A 16,877-nucleotide genomic window follows, 5' to 3' on the forward strand; every position below is an offset into this window, starting at 1 on the left:
AGGTTGAAAAGAAATATTTAGAAAAATAAAAATTGAAATCACATTAACTTTGCTGGGGCTGGAAATGAAGCACACACTTTCAACAATGAGAAAGGTACATAGGAAAATCGTTTTTTGGTGAAAATGACAGGGGCGGCTAACAGAGATTACTCACAATGGGAACAATGGTTTGGGTTTAATAGGACAGATGCAAGTAGGAATGACACTGGCAAATGAAAATTCGCTTAGCAGGGCATAATTTAGACACCGGGACAAATTCGCTTTTCAACTCACAATGGGAAGGATTCTTTGGAGGCAACACTTAAGTGTTTAAATTTAATGGTTATATTCATTAGACAAGGATGGTTGGTTTTGAATTTCAACAATCCCGATCCGTGAAATTCAATGGGGGAATTAATTGATTTACTTATAAAAATACTAAGGATTTGCACAAACAAATTAGAGGTTTTTCAATGAGGATATGCTAACATATACAGGCAAACACAAGATTCTTCTATGGGAGATGAGTGAACTACACAGGCAATTGGTGTTCTCAATGGGGAATATTGGATGCACTGCTACAAAAATGAAGGGCTTATGCAATTCAGGGCTGGATTTGTTGCTACTTACATAGCAAGCCTTTGTTGAAGGTTCAGGAAAGCCAGCTCGATCTCAGGTCACGCTGGAAAGATAGGGCAAGGGTCTGGCCACTGCACTCTCAATGATGGTAAGTTTCAGCAGCCGTCCCTCCTTCCTCCTTTTTCTGTCTTCCCTGGTTGTTGTGTGTCTGTGTCCTAGTACAGTCCCCCTTATATAGCAGAAATGACATCACTAATTTTACAATGTCGGGGAAGTATCCTTCAATAATCGCTGCCGCCACGATTGGACAGTTTATTTCTTTCTCTCTGCCCCCAGTCAGGATTGGATTAGGGATTTTGGAGCACCATCTGTCTTTTTCCCCTTTATTACCATCCTTTGTTTCATCTCATTTCAACTTTTTGGTAAAAACTAGTTGTGTAACATAACTTCAGAATTGTACTAGCCACTGCCATATAAAACATATATTCCGTTTAAGATGACCATGGGAAATTATATAAGCCAACCGCCAAATCCCTATGATGTAGCATGGTCATGTGTGACCTTTTTGTTGTTTTTATAAAATGTACAACAGTTATGAATATCTAAGTTATCAAGCATGTTCCTATTTTCATTTTCCTTCTTTTCACTAACTTTTACATTTGTCACATGTCCAGATCAGCAAGAAACCTAGTCTAACTGGCCATTACAGTTCCCAGAGTCCCAGGTGAATGCAATTTATATCCCCAAAACTGCCTGGAAATTACCTGAACAATGGCATAAAATTGAAATCAATCCTCAGTCTGATGGCTGTGCAAAATGCCTAAAACAAAAATAGTATTTTAGTATCAATTGTTAGTGTCTCTGTTCATCCAATTGGAGGCTGCCTCATCCCATAAAGCCATCCTGTTAAGACGGATTTCTGAACTCTGTCCTGGCGGCGCAGATGTTCAGAAGGCCAACCTAATTAATTGGAACACGGTAACCTCTGGACAAGCCAGACCAATCAGGGTAGCGATCGCAGCGGTCAAGACTAGGACTCAAGAGGGGTGAGGGTGACTGAAAGCCTGCAATGAGCACACAAAGCAGGGACACTTACAAACTACTCCAAACAGGTGTGATATTAAAAATATATACACATTTATTCCAAGGCCTTTGCAATAATGACCGTAGCGAGAAATCACAATAAAACTCTAGTAAACCAACACATACCAAACCAATACAATATATATACAAATACAAACAAGTCTAAAGCGTTAGATGCACGAAATGTGTAGTCCACCTAGAAGGGGAGGAAAACAGGCAGTGCAAAATAATGATTAGACCCAGTCCGCCTTCAGAGGCACCTAACTAAAAGGAAGTCCAAGCCCTACGAAGAGTGGAGCCTCGTGCTCAAAAGTACCTGAAAATGAAGAAGAACAGAGTTCCGCGACTCAAGCGCAGCCTCCACTGTGGGCAGAAGCAGAGCGCGAGTACGGAAAGGCGTGCTGTTTTGACACAGCGGGGAAAAGCTATGGGGTCCTGCAGGAGGGCGACCAGTTCCTAGCTATGCTACTCACCGGTCCCTGATGCAAGCAGACCCAGGCTTCTCCGCGTCAGTTTCAGTGCTGGCAGGTTCAGGAGAGCAGGGGACGTCTCGTCGTCCTGTAGATTCCGCAGCAGCAGAGTTGAGTGAAAGATGTCCCAAACGAAGTGAACCCGCACAGTTTGTTGCACACGGCCGCTCCGTTGCCCTGCTGTGGTATCTCAGCCAAATGTACACTACTCACTTCAGACCTGGGAATGCCAAGTGTACGAATCGTGTGAGAGTGACAAGGACTCGAAATACAACACAACCTGGCGGCGGTTACAGAGCAAGACTCCTGTGTAGGCTGGTCAGTCTGCTGGATGGCCCAGAGACACTTCCGAAGGCTTACGTGCAGGAGATGGTGAAGATGCCGAGAATAGCTGTCCCCGCTATTCCAAGGGTCGAAATACCAGTACAGGCCTTCTGGTTCGATCAGAGGTAAAAAGGGTTTCACAAGGCGACAGCAGTGCAGAGGAGCAGTCCTTCAGCGGGTCACCAGCGATTCCTCGGTTCAGCCTCGTGGTTGCAGGATACTTGGCTCCTGTATTCCTTCGTTCGTGAGAACTCAGGAGATCGACATGGTAGTGGCGTTTCCAGCCCCCTCTTATCCACGGTTCCCTTCGCGCCAAAACGGAGGGGACCCAAGGGGAGATCCGCTCATCAACACTCACACCATACGTGGACCTATCACGGACCACGGTGGTCCCAGGCATTCACACCACCCTAGACTCTCTGGCACCCAGGATGTGTATTGGGACAAGACATCCCAGCCCACATCCTGGAGGCACTCACAAGGCCTGTAGAAGCCCGCAAAAGCATCCGTGTTTCGCGGGAAAGTACATGCCCAAATAAGGAAGGCCCCGGGTCGGCTCGACCTGGGGAAGGTGAAGGGAGCAAGACGGTCAGCGGACAGGACAAAGGAGCCTCGTGGTCTGGCCATTTTGGGAGCCAGGCCACCATTTTGGGCTAAGCGCAAGAAACGCGCTTAAAACGCCAAAAGGAGCTCAAAACACAAGAAACGATCGCTGCCACCATTCCCATCCGTGATTCACTTGCACCGATCAGTTACAATCCAAAAAGAGTATCTAGGGCCTGTAGAAGGCTAGAGACCCAAGAGAGCAGTAACTTAGCTTACAGTGCCCTCTTGTGTCATGTTGCACGAAAGCCACAACATGATAAAGTAGCTATGGAAAACAGCGTTTCCCGGTATTGACTGTCTTAAGGGCATGTCAGTTTCCCCGTAAGAATGGAGCGAAAGCCCAGAGGAGTGCGGCAGAAGGCTGCACTTCTCTGGCAAAGTCTAGATCATGGTGAAAACAACAGCAAAAAGTTTAGGGGTTGCCACATGGAAGGAAAATTACCCACAATTACGAAATCTTTCCTAACACATCCGTCTCCCTGGGCTCAGCCTGTGACCAGAGTTTTTTTTAATAAGTCTCTGTGAAGTGGGTGCAGCAAGAGCTCACACCTTTTTGTCATGCCTTAGCCAAGCATTGCCTTCTTTTGAAATCTCTGCTCTCCTGCCGGCCAGTCTGCAGAATAGAGAAGTTTGACACCTCCAACAGCATCACATTTTATTGCAGGGTTGTTGGCTGGGAGGTGTGACATCCAGCTGGAAGTGGGGCATTTCATTGTGAAGTTTAGAACTCAGCCAGAACAGGTTTTTCCTGAAGTATGTTTCTTTTCACATGTTTACAGGAGTTTTGTGGGTGAAACATAATATACATTCGCTTTGGTCATCCCCACACATCAGGTTTTGCTTTCCTGACATTTCTCTGTGAGCAGTGGTATCTTTTTCCATTATGGCTTTTTAAAGACGTTTTTATTTGCAAATACCTGTAGAGGCCGTTTTTGCTTTTGATGTTTAAAAACCCTGTTTTCAATGTCGCAGGATTCTTTGATTGCCCCCTTCTTGGGTGAATTACATTGCTGCTGGTCCATTGATAATGACAGATGGGCCCAGTTCCCCATTGTTCTTTAATTTTACATGAACAAAAAGAAAAAGCCAGGCTGTTTTTGGTTGCAATGTTTAAGTGCCTGCCCTTCATGTGACAGGGAAAGTAAAAGCAGGGCCGTTTTTGGTTGCAGTGTTTAAATGCTGCTGTTCAGCTGAAAGCGACTTCTGTTTGGGCCTTTAAATGTACACCACATTGGGAGTCAAATCTTGGCACAAGGAGTGTAGTATGGTGTCCACAGCTTATTCACACATTTCCCTCACAGTATGGTCACCAGCAAAACCTCTGGCTGCAACCCAAAAACTCAGGAAGTCCCACCGATCAGTTCCCCGTCTTAGCTGCCGCAGAGCCAAAGCACACTGATTTTCAGGAATTCTGACATTTAAAAGGTATCGGTGCTAGATATCTACAGTCTGTAGGAGGGCAAACAGTTTGAAAGATTAAAGTTTGAAAACACAAAAGTTGGGATATCAAGGAGAGAAAAGGTAAAGCAAACAGTAAAAGTCATCTTGAGGAATGGACTTGATACATTGGCAATGGCAACAGTTTGGGGTTTTGTGTATGCATTGGAAAGGCACTTGCCAGGCACAACAATAATGGTATTAGCTAGCCATTGATGGTAGCAGGTGCCAGAAGGTGCCTGGGCATCTAATAGTAGTGCCGGGCAAATGGCTAATGCTATGCACAAGCAAAACTGTTGGCTTTGCCAATGCTTGTATTTAACAGGACTTCAATAAAGGACACACATTGTGCTTATAAATCGAGTGGTTCATCAAGACATTCTTATGACACCAGTAACGCGTTTACAACTCCAATTAAGTCATGAACTCTCAGAAGACTGCTGTGAGAAAACACTGGCAGGCGCTTCCACTGCAAAGTGTGAAGGCAATCTCAAAGTGTTCCAACAAGGAGGTGTTTTGGGCGCGGAGGAGCAGGAACTGGGTGGCAATGGCCATAGGGATTAGCATGGCCATGGGCAGTCAATGGGTGGGCAAATAGCCAAACAGCTACAGGTTTTGTGTCCCTCATCATATGCCATGTCTCGTTATCTGTACTCTAATGCAATCGTTTCGGCTTATAGGTGGCTCCGAAGAGCCCAAACTAAACAATAATGCCTAACTTAAGTGTGGGGAGCAACAATTGGAAGGTAGGAGATGGGGACTTTCGAAGACAGGATAGGCTCTCCAAAATAACAAACACATTAAATTCATCAAGGAATTGTAGACTGAAATGTTCGACCTTGGCGGCATGGCAATGCAGAGCAATCACAGGGGTGTATTTTCCACGTGTAATGGCCGAGAATATTTTAGGGTTTTAAACTTAGTTTCCACGGAAATCTCCTAGAATAATATCTCTCGCTTTAGAGGTTTCAGCCAACTGTTTTCAGGCACATTTCTGGCTCGGCCTGGGTGTCAGGGGCGTGGGGGAGAGCCTTACCTTCGAGTAAGACTTGCCACAGAAGCCTATCACAATACGAGGCCCACATTTGTACGTTAACAGTAACAAGGGATGTTCATGTGTCATTGATGCTTTGTATGTATTCTTTTTCAAATGCGTCTCTTGCTTGGTTTTCCCTGCCACAGGCCATGTTGGACCACTGCTACTTTGCCTTCTTGAAGCTGGGTCCGGGGAGCAGATGGCACACACTAGGCCCCCCTCTCACAGTTTGGTGTATGCGCCTACATTTCCTGTGTGGAGCAAATGAAAAGTCTGCTAAATGAGGAGCCATGGGTTCGTGCCGCGGGGCAAGAAGAGGGTTTAAACTTGCTGCGAAATGGAACTGCTGGCTTTGCCCTGCCACCATGTATTTGCCTCAAACCTAGAGTGAAAAGCGGAGCTGAAAAGCACAGGTGTTACAATTTAAAATCTTCCTCCTGATCGACAAAGGTAGCATGTCTGGTTCCAGTCGGGCATCTGGCCCGCTCGCCATTTTAGGGCAGAACAAGCTTGCGTTAAGTCTCGTATTTAGTTTTGGTTGAGAAGTGGCAAAAGGTAATGCTGCACAGGAGGTGTCTGCATGCGTTCCAGGGTAAATGCTGTTTCGTTTCTCTTTTCCATCTATCCGTTCCGTATTGGTGTGGTGTTAGCTATAGCATGCAGCATTGGTAGGGTGAAGGCGGGCACATGGAGTGCCTGGGCGCCTACTCTTGACCAAAGCATCTGAGAACAGCGTCACAGGCCTCCCAGTGCCTCTCTAGCGACAAGCCCCGGTTGCTGGGCTTCCCCGTGGCAGCGTTCCTCTCCTGCCTCTGCACCGCACGTGCAGGCCCAGAATACAGGTAACAATGCTCAATGCGTGCTTGTATTATATGCAGTCTGGACTCCTTATGCGCAGGTGATTAAGATAAAAGCGGGCCTTTATAGTGGCATGGGATTAAAGCTGTGCCACCTGGCTCACACTGCTCTACCTTACCCCTTACCACCCACACGCACCGCCATCTCTTTCATCACGGGAACTCATTTACCATCCTGGCCGCCTCCCCCTTGTGGCTTAAGCACTTTGCCACAGTGGCTGCTTTTGCTAATAAGCATCTGAGATTTCACTTTCTCCAGCACTTCTTGGTGCTCTCAAGTGGCCGCATGCGGGCCTTAAGCACTGAATAATGTAAAACAAGTGTTCCTCTACTGAAGAACGACCAAATCGCCCACCTTATGGGACAGTGCCCGCTCTGGAGGTTTTGTCTCAGTCTCATATACATGCAAATGACCACTGCAGCTATTCACTTCCAGACCTGCACATCCATCCCCATGTGTAACCTTGGCGTTTTGAGATCTAGCCGTTTTCGAGAGCCCTCTGCCTTGAAGCCAGCAGACCAGCAAGTCTCCCTTCTCTTGAACCACATTGCTTTAGAGCAGTGGTCTTCAAACTTCTTTGGCTTGCCCCCCCCCCCCCCCGAGCAAAATTTGGGCAGGCCGGGCCTCCCCAAAAATGCCAAATGGACAATATATAGCAATGGCTATGAACTATTACGTGCCGTCACCACACCCTAGTCCCTGGGCTCCCCCACCTGCTCCCATCACAGTCGCTGGGCTCCCTCATCCCACTCCTACCCAATCCCTGGGCTCTCCCCACCTTGCTCCCACCATTATCCCAGTGCTCCCGCCCATCCTGCTCCCACCACAGTCCCTGGGCTTCCCCACCCTGTTCCCAACACAGTCCAAGGGCAAGTGCCAAACCAATCAAGGGGCGTTCTGGGGGTAGAACCTTCCTTTCCCCCTCTACCCCCACTCACCAAAATGAGCTCAACAGACCAAAACAAACACACACACAGACACACACACACACACTCACTCACTCACACACCAATCACTCTATCATTCATGCAAGCACCCATCACCATACACCCACTCCTAACACAAGCATACACACAACAATACACATTTAAATAAAAAATAAATGAACATAAATGTACCTTCTGCAGGGACCGGCACGTGGGTGCTGAAAGGCCCTGCTCCAGGTTGCTCTCTCTGTATGTGCGAGGAGGTGCCAGAGCTCCTTCTCGCACATACAGACATGCAGTGCCCCAGCCAGCATGTCCAATGAGCTATGCAAGGCTGGTGAAGCAAAACACCTGCAGCCTTGCATGGCTCAGTGAGCATGTTCGGCTGGGGAACTGAACTGTCAAAGGGAAACATTGTTTCCCTTTGACAGTTCAGCCAGCCCAGGAGCACTCCCTCATCTGGAAAAAGCAGCTGAGGGACTGCTCAGTGTTTCACTGGGCTGGCTCATCAGCTCCTCCAAAATGCCCCTTCGCCTGTTATGGATGAGCCGCCAGGCTATGCAGCTAGTAGTTTTGACCATTGTTGCTGAATTCATTTTCTTTAAATATCACAATTTGCTTACATTTTAACAAAAAACACCCCCATGGGTACTATTCAAACAGCCTGTGACTAAAGGAATGAATATCCATTTGCAACTGCGGGGCGCTCTTTAATTGGTGCCTGAGACAGTATTATGGGCCAGTCCAACCATGTGAGCCGCCCCAGCCCATTTCCTCCAATCTAAAAAAAAATAAAAAATAAAATACACAATTTAAAAAATAAACATTTTCTACATTTCATGCTGGGCTCTCGCCCCCCACCCCTTGGATACGGATGCGCCCCCCTGGGCTCCACAGTTTGAAGACCTCTGCTTTAGAGTATGAGGAATCGCGGAGTCTTCAGAGTGCACAATGCACAGGAGGGTGCATAAAGAAAAAACATTGCCCTATCTTTTAGGATTAGTCCTAGTATTTTTCTCATTAGGAACAGAAAAGTGTTTTTGGTGCATAGCTATGACGCGGGGCTATCCCTGAATGCCTTGTCCTGTGCAAGGAAAGAACACACATGTTCCATTTGTGCTGCACACACATACCAGATTTCTTACAGGGTGTAGGGTTATGAGTGTCACTCTTAAAGGATAATGAAGTGCCCGCTGCAGGGTTCCACGCCCTATGTGGTTTGCAGGGCAGTATTCAGCTGTGTGGCCCTTCAGCTGATGTGACTGGATCCCTCTGCAACCTTTGGCACCGTCTCCCCTCTTCTGAGCCTCTCCTCTCTTGGCATCAGTGACCCCACACTCAATGGGGTGTTCTCCTACATTTTACAGCTCCTTCATCTCATGGACCACGGAACACCTCCTCCCCCATGTCCTTACCAGTGGGGCTCCCCCAAGGTTCAGTCCTTAGCCCACTCGTCTTCGCTCTCTGCACCTCCTCCCCCATGTCCCTACCAGTGGGGCCTCCCCAAGGTTCAGTCCTTAGTGTTAGGCAGAATCCTATGCAGTTCCCTTAGGGAGAACTACAGAAGATTAGGACTACAGGTATACGCAATAAATCCCTTTTGGTATCAGTCTGTACCTCACAGATTTAGTTGGTAGCTGTGGCTGAGCAGCCAGACTTATCTCAAGAGGGCGATGAGCAGTATTCAGGGTTTACACAATAGGGCTTCAGTACTATGGAGCAAGGAAACACTGACCAAAGCTTTGTATTAAAAAGAATATATATATATATATATATATATATATATATATATATATATTATAGACTCTAAAGTTCAACACACAAATCACTATTATCAAGCTAGTTAAAACAGCCAAGAAAAGTATACACAACTCCCTATTTAAATTGTAGACAAGTTTGAGCAAGAGTGAAAACTGAGCAACACGGCATAGTGTAAACCAAGCAGGAATGGCACTTTAACAATTTCTCAAGAGGGAGGGAAAGGACAAGTTATAGAGCTTTAGACTGTAACACACCAGCAACACTTCCCAAGTAGATTGTGAACAAGTTAGGCAAGGCACTACTACAGCATAAGCAATACTTAGGTGAAAACCAAGCAAAATGGCACTTCACAATATTAAAAAGGAGGAAGAAAAAGGTGGTTATAAGAGTTAGGTGCACCAACACATTTCTAGGTGAGAAGCAATCTAGAGAAGGCAGTTGTAACAGATTTGGCCAGAGTCAATAGGCCTGTGCCAGAGTCAGTGGTACAAGGCAAAGTGCCCAGGATCAAAATGTTGTAGTAGCTGCAGTCAAGTCTTTGTTTAACGATTTGAAAAGCTGGTTGCAGAAAGTAAAAGATAATGTTAGATGATGGGGGCGGCCAACCCAGTAGGTAAGTAAAGGATTTAAAACACCTTTAGCAGTACCCAACGAAACGGGAGGCCTGGCGGAACAATGTACCTTGAAAGTGGAAGAGGCTCCTGCGGTGGCGGTAGTGCCTGCAGTTCGGGAGATCCAGCAGAGGAAGAGAGGCTCTCGTCGTGGAGGAGGGTTCGAGTTACTGCACTGCCCTGGAATGAAGCCAGCCGCGGTGCTGACAAAACATATAAAAGGTACGCGCCTTTAAATCGCAGTCATGGTGGACGGGTGCCTGGCTATCCGGTCTCCGAGTGCAGGGCACTGGCGATTCGACCAAGGTAGGTCCTGGAAGGCAATTGGTGAACTGGTTGGCCCCACCAGCTCAAGGGAAGAAGACTCTTGCAGGTGAAGATCTTCTCGAGTCGTTGGAGAAAAGTGGTGAGGATCTGCAGCAGGGCTTCCCCGGTGGTTCAGTCAGTGCAGATGTGTTCAGCTTCTCTCCTCTTCGGGTTTCTAGTTCCAGTGGCAACGTCTTGTCCTCCAGTCCTCAGGACACTGCTTTTATGCAGCAAGACCCCCATTCATACAGTCTAGCTGTCACTCACACAGTGGGGTGGCTCTCCTGGCGGAAGAAACCCCCAGCCTATCAGGGCAGAGTGTGACTTGGTTTACGTAGGCAACCCTGTCCAGAGCGCCTATTCCCCCTCCCACATATCCTGTCTACCCCAGACTCAGTGGCGCCAAGAGGAGGGCTTCGGTGCAGAAGCCCGCCAAAAGGATGAACAAAGTATCCCTGACCTGGGTTAGGATTTCAGAGAAAGACACGAGAAAGAAATATTAAAGTTCTGGCAACAAAAAAAACAACGGATTAAAGTTAATAATAAAATAAACCAGCGGTTTGTTAGAGGCTGTCAGTAAAAGTGGTAACCTCGAACAATGGGAATATCCCATAGGGAAATATCCGCAGTCGAATATTTACGGTACTAACCACTGCCACCAGCCAGAAACTTTGGAGAGAGGGACTGGACGGTACCCTCTCGAAAATTAACACTAGGGAAAAACTATTAACCCTTTCCAGTACTTCCATAGTAAAATGGGTTGTACTGGTTTTGTTCATAAGTATTGACTAGTAAAGTCAATGGGGACTTTACATGCCCTGGTAGACAATAGTCAGTCCGAGGGTAAGGAGTCTATGTTTGGGGGTCACTGTGACACCCCTGTGTTACTGCAATGAGGGTGCTGTGTAACACACATGTAAAAAGATGATACCTATGAGCGTGAGAAAAGCACAAAAAATAGCCTAAAACACACATCAGCAATCTGTCTAAGAGTGGGAAAAAGTATCTCACTCTTAGTAGGAGAAAGAAATAAACCCTTCAAATTCAGCAAAGCTGCTAGGGGACTCTATAGGTAGGGGAAATTAGCCCTAGAAGAGAATCCTCCCTAACACGCGCCCGCTTCCCCCAGACTAAGGGACAGGAGGATCTAATCCACTCCTGGATGAGTCTCTTACCTCTAGTCGGTTAAAAACATCCTAGAGAGACCATCAGCATTTTGGTGGTGACATCCTGACCTGTGCTCAATGGTAAACTCAAACCCTTGGAGGCAGATAAACCATCTTAACAGTTTTGGGTTCTCCCCTTTCATCATTTGCATCAACCATCTCAAGGGTTGGTGGTCAGTCTGAATGGTGAAAGTAGATCCATACAAGTATGGCCTAAACTTCTTCAGAGACCACACAATGGCAAAACATTCTCTCTCAATAGTTGCCCACCTTGTCTCCGGTTCCTTCAGTTTCCAACTGATGAAGCAAATGTGGTGCTCCCTACCTTTCTCATCCAGTTGACTAAGGACTGCACCGATACCTGTATTGGAAGCATCAGTTTGCACAATGAAGGGTTGGTGGTAGACAAGAGGTCTGAGAACTGGAGCTTGACAAAGGGCTTTCTTCAGGCTTTCAAAGGCCTGATTGCACTCCTCATTCCATTTGATCTTTTTAGGGAATTTAGGAGAGGAGATTACATTCAGTGGAGAAGCTATGGACCCATAGTTCTCAATGAAATTCCTGTAATACCCAGTGAGGCCTATGAAGGCTCTCACCTGGGTTTGAGTAGAAGGGGTTGTCCAATTTTGCACAGCCTCAATCTTGCTGAGCAAAGGCCTTATTTCACCACCTCCTACCTCACGCCAAAGGTAGACCACTTTACTCTGACCAATTTGACATTTGCTTGCCTTTATGGTCAGATGGGCCTGTTCAAGAGCCTGCAAAACATATCCTAGGTGGTCAACATGTTCTTTCCAAGTAGGGCTGAACACTGCAAGGTCATCCATGTATGCCATGCAGAAGTCCTCCATCCCATTCAGAACCTGATTAACCATCCTTTGGAATGTAGCAGGTGCATTCTTTAGTCCAAAAGGCATTACCTTAAATTGGTATAAGCCAACTGGGGTGGAAAATGCAGTTTTCTCCTTGGCATGGTCAGTCAGGGCTATTTGCCAATAGCCTGACGTGAGATCAAATGTGCTGAGGAACTTGGCTGAACCAAGTCTATCCGCCAGCTCATCTGTCCTTGGCAAAGGATGGGCATCAGTCTTATTGACTGCATTTAGAGCTCTATAGTCCACACAGAATCTCAACTCCTTGGCTCCTGCCTTTGGTACTAACACAACTGGGCTAGACCATGGACTAGTAGAGGGTTCTATTACCCCGAGATCAAGCATCATGTTGGCCTCTCCTTTGATGTGGGTTCTTACATTCTCTGATATTCTGTAACCCCTGCTTTTGACAGGAAAACAGTCACCAGTGTTTGTCATGCTGCCCCCAAGGGGTCAAGCCTGGTGACAGTGAAAACAAGGGGGCAAATTGATTCAACAAAACTTTGCACTCCTGTTTTTCAGAAGTCAGATTAGAAGAGATTGACTCCTTCTACTTGCTCATCTAAAGGTTTGCCTCTGAGAAGGTCAGGCAGAGGTTCACTCTCCTCCTCTTGAGCTGAAGCTAAAGCAAAACTCCCAGTTCTGGTCTCGAGACATAAGCTTTTAGACGGTTGGTGTCAAAGATTCTGGGAGCCTCCTTAGGATTGCCTAAATCCACTAGATAGTTCACCTCTCCAAGTTTTCCCACAATCTTTGAATTCGTGGTTGAGCACCAGCCAGAACTTTCCCTAGGGCTTTGGGACCAGATAAATTATGGAATACAACCCCTTATTCCATTCTGTCCTGGAAACTCTTTTCATATTGCATACTTTCCCAGCAATTCCCGACCCAACAGGGACATTGCTGGCCTCTTGATCATTGGGTCTGTCATCAGTACAGACCAGAAAATTGGCAATCCGAATTCTATGTGGCATCGAAGCCCTGCCTTCTTGATGTCCACACGTCTGAAGAAAGCCTGTCCCAGACCTTGACATATTGCTGAGGACTGCCCTCCACTGGTCATCCTTGATTGTCAGGACGTCTGACCTCTTAAGGGAGATTTTCTTCTGTTCAATGCACTGGAACTTCTCACTTGATATCTGACCATCTGTCAGAATCTAGCCGGAGGTATAGACTTGGTCTGCTTTAGGCTTTCTCCTCCTCTCTCAATTCATCCACATGCTTGTCAGCTTTCAAATTCCATAATTGCTTTTTCCCATAGCAATTCCTGAATAGCTTTATAACTCAATGGAGAGTTTTAAGTCAACTACTTTCTGATAACCGTCCATCTGTTACTCTGTAATTTGCACATGCCTTCTACTGGAGATACTTCCATTTCCATTGCTGCCCCCTTACTCTATTATTTATTTTATTTGCATACATACATTCATACACACATACAGGGAAAGAAGCTCTGGTCACAATGGAGCGTACAAAAGGTAATATAGCAGATAAACGATTACAATGCAAAGGGTTGTAATGGCATGATGACCGGGTTTGAGAAGAAGTATATTGGACAGATACTGGGAACAAAAGGATGGAAATCAATTAGGACATGTAAGTGTCAGAGGGTAGGTAGTTTAGCAAACTAAACATGAGCTGTGACTCCAAACTATTAAGTGCTATTGTGGTGGGGGAAAGCGAGTGAGGGCTCCGGTGTGTGGTGAGGGAAGGACTAAGTAGTAAGGAGGGAGGGGTGAGTCATGAGGATAGCACAGAAGCGAAAAGGTGGGCTTTCAATTGGCTTTTGAATACATCTAAAAGGGAGGGAGCTCGGGGTGGGCAAGGTGCCAAACGGGTGGTGGCGGAGGCAGAAGGAATGTAGGGGTTGATAGAAGAGGATCAAACTGGCAGTGCCTTATCATGGATGGCTTTATGCACTGGTGGTAGAAATGTGACCTGTTTTGCATGCTTAGCCAGCCGGCTTCCTGGCGATAGGAAGAAGTAGGTTTGAAGCAAGAGTCATGGTAGCAAAGTAATAATCGTGTCAAGGAGACATAATGCATAGTTTGGAAGACGAAAGAGGATACTCGCACAGTAGTCCACTTTAAAGAAGACGAGAGTGGTTGACATGTTTGAAGGTTTTACTAGCTGAAGAGCAGGGAAAGGTGTTGGGTGTAAACGGGATAGGCAGGGCAGAAGAGAGTTTTTGGCAGGAAAGAAGAGCACCTCGGTTTTGGAGGAGTTCAACATAAGAGGGGTGTTAGGCCATCCAGTATTTTATAGCAGAGAGACAGTCCGAGACTTTGGTAGATTGGTCAGTGGAGAGTTCAGGAATGAGGAAAAAGAGTTTGTCATCTGTGAAAAGATTGTATGAGAACCCAAAGAAGGAGATACATTCCCCTGAGAGCAGAGGTGTACAGTGTGAACAGGAGGAGATCTATGACCGGGCCTTGCTGACCACCATCAGTAAGAGGTGAGTGAGTTGAAAGTTGTTGTTCCAGGAAACAGAGAATTGAGGTGCCAGGTAGGACGTGATCCAGGAAAGGGCTTGATCATGAATGAGTATTGAGGAGATCAGAGTGATCGATGGTATCAAAAGCAGATAAACCAAGGGGGATTAGGAGAGAGGATAGGTTGAAATGTTTAGCAGAGCAAATAGAAGTTGAAGACATTCAGGAGAGCAGTTTCAGTAGGGTGGCATGAGGCAAACCAGCTTGGAGGGGTATCACAAAGGTTGTGCGTGTCAAGATAGTCACTAATGTTGTTGAATACAACTCTTAACAACTTAGAGCGGTGAGAAAGAAGTGACACAGGTAAAAGTTTGGTCCGCAGGTTTGGATCAGCACCTTGCTTTTTGACCATGGCCATTTTGAAAGTAGAGGGAAAGCAGGTGGACACGAAGGACAGGTTGAAGAGATTAGTGAGGTGAGAAGCCACTAGAGGGGCAATAGGTTTGACCATCTGACGCACAAGAGCATCTGTTAGGAGCACAAGAGGGGTTAGCCTTCATCAGCAGTGCAAGGCCCTCCTAGGTATTCGTATGAGAGAAGTGTGAGATAGAGGCAGTGAAGATGGCAGAGTGAACAACATAGTAGGAGGAAGTAAGAGTAGGGTTAGAAGAGATTCCCTGATTTTGGAGATTTTGGAAGCAAAGTATTCAGCAAGGTCACCAGCTGGAAGTGTAGAGCTAGTGTGTGTGCTTAGGAAGAGTAAGGAGTGGGTGTAGGGTGCCTTTGAGTTGGCGAGGATGGTTTGAGTGTGTGTCAATGGGAGAAAGATAGAAAACCCTTTCAGCACTATCAAAAGACTTGAGCGAGTCCAGGGCAGAGAGGTATCATTGCAGGCACTCCTAAGAGTGGGACCGCAGGAGTCGGTGCATGTCAGTGCGGAGAAAGCATAAGCATGGGGAGACCCCAGGTTGAGGATGCTGGGATATAGGGGTGGAAGTTGGCATCATAGGTCATATCTGACATAGTTTCAGCTTGCTTTTGCATGTCCTGTCAGCAGATGTGCACAGTCTGTTCTGTCCTCTTCTGAACCTTTTTAAATCCCACCATTATTGTTTCTGCTGTGTAGGGTCGTCCATAAGTGCTGGCTCTTACAGATACATGGATACCCCTGCAGGCTGAGTCCAGTTTGTTACCCACTTTACCTGTTTTTGGCTTCTTTGGACACCATTAATGACCTCCCGACTAGGCCGGATAGGATCTAGTGCACTTGATCTGTCTCTGGCAGCGATACTGCCTCACCTTTCCTTGATATCTGGAATCAAGTGCAGACCAGGTTTTGGCGTACACTCCTATTTCCTGATTTTGAGGATCTGGGGAAGGATTTGTACCTGCTGATTCAGAAAACTCTATACATTTAGAAACCAGGATCAGAACATTCTCTAGTCCTCTGTAAGTACTTCCTTATAAATACATTTATTTTTTATTTATTTATGGTCTGTCTTCCTCGGGGATGGAGAAAGGAGATGATGATGAAGAGGAGGATAATGCTTCAGAGGATGCTGCTGAAGATGAAGAGGAGAAGAATGTTGCTGGATTTCTGTGCTTGTCAATCAATCGGAACGATTTGCTTGACTTTTCTTGCCATATCTCGTTCCACTCTGTGCTTTTGCTTCTCTTTTCTCCTAAAGGCGGCTAATAATGCCCCAGGCATCTAGTCCGTATGTTGAGAGCACCCTTTGGCGCTCTATTGAGGGTGTACACACCAACATTCCTGCTCATATCTAGGGACACCTTCACTACTCCCCCCCCACCTCCCAAAACCAATATGGTTGCCACACCCCTTGTGTAACTCAACCTGGCCAAACCCCTCGTAAAATGTGCATCATCTACACACACTCTCCTCCCAGCTAGGGGGATGGTGCTGACCTCGCTCCATTGCACCCACCTTGGTTGGGTTTCTCTAGGAAAGAGTGTTCCTACCCAGCCCCTTAGTGAGGGACCAGATCGCTCCTGCACTGGACCTGAGCCGGCCCTTTCTTGCCTGCTCCAAATCGCTTTGGGTCTGCACTCACCACCCCGCTAGACCCCAGGGTGATTCTGTGGGCCCATCTGCAAGCGGAACCACTCCCCTCCCGCTAGACCCCAGGGTGATTCCCTGGCCCCAGCTGCAAGCTGAACCACTCAGCTCCCGCTAGACCCCAGGGTGATTCCCTGGCCCCAGCTGCAAGCTGAACCACTCCCCTCCCGCTAGACCGCAGGGTGATTTCCTGGCCCCAGCTGCAAGCTGAACCACTCACCTCCCGCTAGACCCCAGGGTGATTCCCTGTCCCCAGCTCCAAGCTGAACCACTCACCTCCCGCTAGACCCCAGGGTGATTCCCTGGCCCCAGCTGCAAGCTGAACCACTCACCACCCCGCTAGACCCAGGGTGA

Source organism: Ambystoma mexicanum, chromosome 1p, assembly GCF_040938575.1.
Source record: "Ambystoma mexicanum isolate Mex_15411 chromosome 1p, UKY_AmexF1_1, whole genome shotgun sequence".
In the NCBI taxonomy this organism is placed as follows: domain Eukaryota; kingdom Metazoa; phylum Chordata; class Amphibia; order Caudata; family Ambystomatidae; genus Ambystoma; species Ambystoma mexicanum.